The sequence below is a fragment of the Falco rusticolus genome, chromosome Z (genome assembly GCF_015220075.1).
Source record: "Falco rusticolus isolate bFalRus1 chromosome Z, bFalRus1.pri, whole genome shotgun sequence".
Classification (NCBI taxonomy): domain Eukaryota; kingdom Metazoa; phylum Chordata; class Aves; order Falconiformes; family Falconidae; genus Falco; species Falco rusticolus.
This window is the reverse complement of record NC_051210.1, coordinates 22,588,914-22,595,219: the sequence shown is the minus strand read 5'-3', so window position 1 is coordinate 22,595,219 and position 6,306 is coordinate 22,588,914.

The window sequence follows — 6,306 nt, the reverse complement described above, 5'->3', positions numbered from 1 at the left end:
CAGCCCCCTGAGCTGGAAGCCAGGGATGAAGAGGAGTACAATGAAGTCTGCACAGTCCTGGACGAAACAGTTAGTGACCTGCTGCTCCAATGAGATGTACAGAAGTATATAGGGCTGGGTGGGATCCACCCAAGTGTGCTGAGGGTGCTGGTGGAGGAACTGACCATACCACTCTCCATCATTTATCAACAGTCCTGGCAAACTGGGGAGGTCCCAGTTAACTGGAGGTTATCCAGTGTGATGCCCGTCTACAAGAAGGGCGGGAAGGAGGATGTGGGAAACTACAGACATGTCAACCAGACCTCAGTGCTGGAGAAGGTTATGGGAAGCAGATCATTCTGAGCTACATCATGCAGCATATGCAGGAGAACCAGGGGATCAGGCTCAGCCAGCAGGGGGTTATGACAGGCAGGTCCTGCTTGACAGACCTGATCTCCTTCTATGACAAGATGACCCACCTGATGGATGAGGGAAAGCCTGTGCAGGTTGACTACCTGAAACTTAGTAAAGCCTTTGACACCATCACCCACAGCATTCTCCTGGAGAAACTGGCTGCTCATGGCTTGGACAGATCTACCTCTCACTTGATGAAAGCTGGCTGGACAGCCAAGCCCGGAGAGTGGTGGTGACTAGAGTTCCATCCAGCTGGTGGGGTCAGTACTGGGTCCAGTCCTGTTTAACATCTTTATTGACGATCTGCATGAGGGGATCGAGTGCACCCTCAGTGAGCTTGCAGATGACACAAAGGTGCGGGGGAGTGCTGACCTGCCTGAGGGCAGGAGGCTCTGCAGAGGGACCTGGGCAGGCTGGAGCGATGGGCCCAGGCCAGTTGTATGAGGTTCAGCAGGGCTCAGTGCTGGGTCCTGCCCTTGGGTCACACCAGCCCCACGCAGCGCTACAGGCTGGGGCAGAGCGGCTGGAAAGGGCCTGGTGGGAAAGGGCCTGGGGGTGCTGGGTGACGGCCGGCTGGGCAGGAGCCAGCAGTGTGCCCAGGGGGCCCAGGCGGCCAGCAGCACCCTGGCCTGTGTCCCCAGCAGTGTGGCCAGCAGGACCAGGGCAGTGACCGTCCCCCTGCACTGGGCACTGGTGAGGCTGAACCTTCAGTCCTCTGTTCAGTGTTGGGCCCCTCACTTCAAGAGCAATGTCAAGATGCTGGAGCGTGTCCAGACAAGGGCCGTGAAGCTGGTGAAGGGTCTGGAGCACAAGCTGTATGAGCACTGGCTGAGGGAACTGCAGTTGTTCAGTCTGGAGAGGAGGATGCTCAGGGGGGACCTTACTGCTCTCTGCAGCTCCCTGACAGGAGGCTGTAGGTAGGTGGGGGTTGGTCTCTTCTCCCAGATAACAAGTGACAGGACAAGAGGAAGCAGCCTCAAGCTATGCCAGGGGACGTTTAGATTGGGTATTGGGAAAAATTTCTTCACTGAAAGGGTGGCCAAGCGTTGAACAGGCTGCCCAGGGACATGGTGGAATCACCAGCCCTGGAGCTGTTTCAAAAACGCATAGATGCGGTGCTTAGCCACACGGTTTACTGATGGACATGGCAGTCCTGCGTTAACGGTTGGACATGATGATCTCAAAGATATTTTCCAACCCCAATGATTCTCTAAGTGCCCGCCAGCTCTGCGTTCATTTGCTGACATGGTGCCAGGAATATTGCTTCCTGCGCTTCTTCAGCCACCCCTCTCTCTTGTGGTTTTACTCCACTTCAAGCAATGAACATGTCTTTTGTGTCTTTGAACCACGTACGTGAGGATGGCAGTCAAACAGGAAAGCTGAGAAAATGCAGCAGAATACTGCCCTTGGTTTCAACACTCCTGCTTTCCCAGGAGCTCCAGCCCTGCTGTCCCAGAGTATACACGTACGTATATCAGCTCTGCGGCTGCTTTAACCACACCAGCACAGGTCACAGGACACTCACTGTGAATACAGCCTCCAGCACTCGCAGGTGCACATACAGCAGGCCTGAAGGCAGCTGCCACCATAAGCTGGAACTTAAAAGCATCCCAAAAGCAGCAGCGTTGACAAATGGAAACACCATACTTTCAAATAAACGCAGATTCCAGCACTGGCACCAATTTGCAGAACTGCAGAGCAAGGCAGCTCCGTCCAACCACACTCAGGTCTCTTGGCTGGGCTGCTCAGCTGCAGAGCTAAGGGCCATCTTCTGCCTCCGTTAGGGAAAGGGTAGGTTCCCTTGAAAAGGCCAAAGAGCCAACGCTCTTCTGCACACACACTGTCCTCCCCTCCCTGGGAGGGACCCTCAGGCAGCCAAGTTCCTAAAGAGCAGCTTAAGTAAAAGCCTGATGTGGCAATTAGGACAAACTAGATTCTTTAGCCTCTCCGCAAATTAGAGTGACTGGTTTATGGGCACGCTTGAGAACTTTTTCCCTGCAAGTCACCTGTTGCCATCGATTGTAAGAAATACAATTCCAGCCGGGGTACTGCAGAGCTGGAATGTAATAATGGGAACGACCCAGCTCCTGTATTTTCAGCTTTTATTCAAAAAAAAAAAAAAAAAAAAGAATAAGAACTACACACATCATGTTTACATTTCAGGATATTTTTAAACAAGGCTGTTTTTTTAAAGCTTTAGATATCTAAAAAGTGTCTACATGATTCACACCTGCATGGAGCTTTGCAAATCACACAGTAGTCACCAAACAGCTATATTGCACAAAGATCCACACAATACCACACCATTCTTAGCTTAGTCTACATTGTAAAGTGCTGTTCCGTAGGAAGAAAATTGTTCTGGAAAAATAAGTATCTGGATAGCCAAGTACTGCTGAACTGTAGTTCTGAAATGTGACGCTTCCATTGTAGCCGAACAACTCTGACAGTGAGTTGCCAGTGCCTCTGACAGTGGGGGGGGGGTCATTTAATACGGTGGAGTAAGCACCACAGAGTACTGTCATGAATGCATCCCAAGTATTCAAGTAACACCAAAAGCCAAATCCATTTTTAAACTCAGAACGAAATAAATACAAGCAGACATACCAAAAGGCAGATAAATGTTTAAAATAGTATCAGGCTCTGTCCAGTAGAGTAAGTAATTGCATAGCACAGCAAATCTTAAATGAAAGTAAGATAAAGCTAGATAAAGCTAAGGGGGGGGGGGGGGGGGGGCGGCGGAAGACAGGACAAATTTTTTATGTCTTACTTCTATATTCTCAAACCAGTAAATCTCAATTTATCTTTTAATAAATGAGTCTGAGAGACCGTCTTCGTGTCCAGGATGGAGTGTTCCAGATTATGCATCTTTCTATGAACTAACAAAACGCCGCAGCCTCATGGTATTGGTCCAGGTGCATCCAAATGTGGAACTGGGCAGTGCTAACCATGACGCAAAACCTCTAGTTTAGACCAGTTTCTGAAACAGAGGAACCAAAAATGATGCATTTGTCTATGGAAGGACATCTAGCCTGGGAACAACAAACTGGAAAGTTCAACACTGTGATCTACAGCCTTCAGCTGACAGACACTGGGTTTCATAGATGAACAGGCAAATGGTGACTGTGCAATGGGAGAATCACAGCTACTGAAGAGAGAATCCTGTCTCCTGGGTCTCTTTGACTGCTGGGCTCACACACACAAGAACGTCAGCCACCTACTCAACACAGCGTAGTAATGTGTAAAGGTTTTCAGCGCTTGCCCAGCCAATCACAGTTTATTAAACGAGAGGGAAAAAAGTAGAAGGAACAACCAATTTTAACAGCAGAAAGAGATTTTCTGACTCTCACTTACAACTTTCCAAGATCTGGAAAAGCAAGCAAACAAAAAAGGATCACATTTGTGTTACTTATGAAGCTACTCGGGAACATTCAAGTCTAGGAGTGAATGACGAGCTGCAGGAGCCTCAGGACTAAGTGATCAGGTAAACGAGCAGAGGAAACTCAACATTAACAAATGCAGAATTCACACAAGGTGGGGAAACCCTTATCTGCATGGCTTACGTACAACTAGACCACAGGACTGTGTGGAAAATACTGCAGGAACCACCTTTGTGAATGTCAGCTTAATATTCAGTATCGACCAAAAAGGCAAATACAGTTTCAGGACTATGAAAAGAAGGAAAACACAGAATTGTGCCATCCTTGACTTTGCCTGAGTGCATGTATGGAAGACTCCTTTAGTCAGCCTTAGAAGATGAGAGGAGAAAGAAGGGTAGCAGGATGGTTACCAGTACAGCAGGAGGAAATGTGAAGGGGAGGGCATAGTGGGAAAGAAAGGCTACGATAACCACCTTTTACAAAAATCAATGACCCACAGGATAAGTAACGAGGGACAATTTGCCATTTCTCCTGCAGGAGAAAGTTCCAGGAGATACCCACTGCTTCCCCGCTGCTGCCTGGGACGCCCAAGTGCTTCTCATACAAGCACACAACGAAGCTGTGCAGCAGGCTTCCACACAGCCTCACTAAGGCAGAAACATTTGCGGGTGAGACCCCAACAAGAAGGTGCCCTTGCTGGGCCTTTCTAGCCCCGACAGGGCTGTCGTGCTCACCTTGGCACGGATGGCATTTTGGCCAGATACCGTTCCTGCCGATTAGAGGTGACAGGGGCCGCCAGGCAGAGGCCTGGGAGAGCGGACACTGGGAGGGGTGGGCTCTGGGTCAGGTCAGTGCGACAGTTCAGACAGCAAAGGGCACAAAGGTTTTGCATTATGAGCTACATTCTTCTAAGTGTGTTGTGATTTTTCAGGTCCCATTTCATAGCTCTACAGCTGTATACATGTACTTAGTAAGCATACTTCTCACACACACTCATCAAGACGCAACACTATCCCCAAATTAGAAAGCATATCCCCAAATTAGAAAGCACCGAGTATGTATTAGAAACATCCGTCACTTTAGATCCTGATTTTTCCACACCACAAGTTAACAGTGCAAGTAACCCCCATGTTTTTTCACAGAGATTTCTATCGACAGATGCAGTCCACCGCCGTGGCCAGTAAGAGCACATGACGGATCCTCCTGGAAGGCATCTCAAAACCCACGGAAGACAGGGAGGTGATTAGCGACAGCCAGCAAGGGTTCACCACGGGCAAATTGTGCCTGACTCCTCTAGTGGCCTTCTGTGGTGGAGTGGCTGCATCAGCGGACAAGGGAAGAGCTACCGATGACATATACCTGGACTGCTGTCAGGCCTTTGATATGATCCCCCACAACATTCTTCCCTCTAAATTTGAGGGGGATGGGCTTGATGGATGGAGCAGGAACTGCCTGGGTGGCCATGGGCAAAGAGTTTTATAGTCAACAGCTCAGCATGCAAGTGGAAACCAGGAACAAGTGGTGTCCCTCAGGGAGGGGTTTCTACTGGCACTGGTAGTACCTCCACTAAGAGCAGACAGTGGGATTTGGTGCACCCTTACCAAGTCTGCAGTTGACACCAAGCTGAGCAGTTCAGTCGCCAGAGGGACCTTGACAGGCTTGAGAAGTGTGCCCATGTGAACCTCATGAGGTTCACCGAGGCCAAGCGCAAGGTCCTGCACCCGGGTCAGGGCAACCTCCTGGTATCAATACAGACTGGGGATGGAGAGCAGCCCTGCAGAGAAGGACTTGGACATCCCGGTGGGTGAAAAATCGAACTTGTACCAGCGATGCGCACCCACAGCCCAGAAAGCCAATTGCATCCTGGGCTGCTGGGTGGCCAGAGGGGCAAGGGAGTGGATTCTCCCACTCTGCTCTCCTAAGACCCCACGCGGAGTATTGCATCTGGCTCTGAGGCCCCCAGCGTGAAGCAGGTCCAGGGGAGGCCCACAGAAATGATCAAAAGGCTGGAACACCCTGGAAAGGCTGAGAGAGTTGGCCTTACTCAGCCTGGAGAAGGGAAGGCCCCAGGGAGACTTCACTGTGGCCTTTCCGTAGATAAGGAGGGCTTGCAAGAATGATGGAGAGAAACTTTCTACAGGCCTTGGTAAAGCCAGGACCAGGGGCAACGGTTTTAAAGGTAACAAGGGTGTGTTTAGATCAGATTTAAGGAAGACATTTCTAACACTGAGGGTGGGAAGACCCTGGAACGGGCTGCCCAGAGCAGCTGTGGATGTCCCATCTCTGGAAGTGCTCAACGTCAGGTTGAAGAGAGCTTTGAACAACTTCATCTAGTGAAAGATATCCCTGCCCATGGCAGGGGGTTGTACTAGATGATTTTGAAAGGTCTTTTCCAACCCAAACCGATCTGTAGTTCTGTGTTTCTATGAAGAACTACCGTGGGATAGTTTTTAACATGACAGGAACAGAAATTTGAGGGGAGACATCCTTTAAGGCAGAAATAGGGTCTCATAACTTAATCAGTGCATTTTTTACA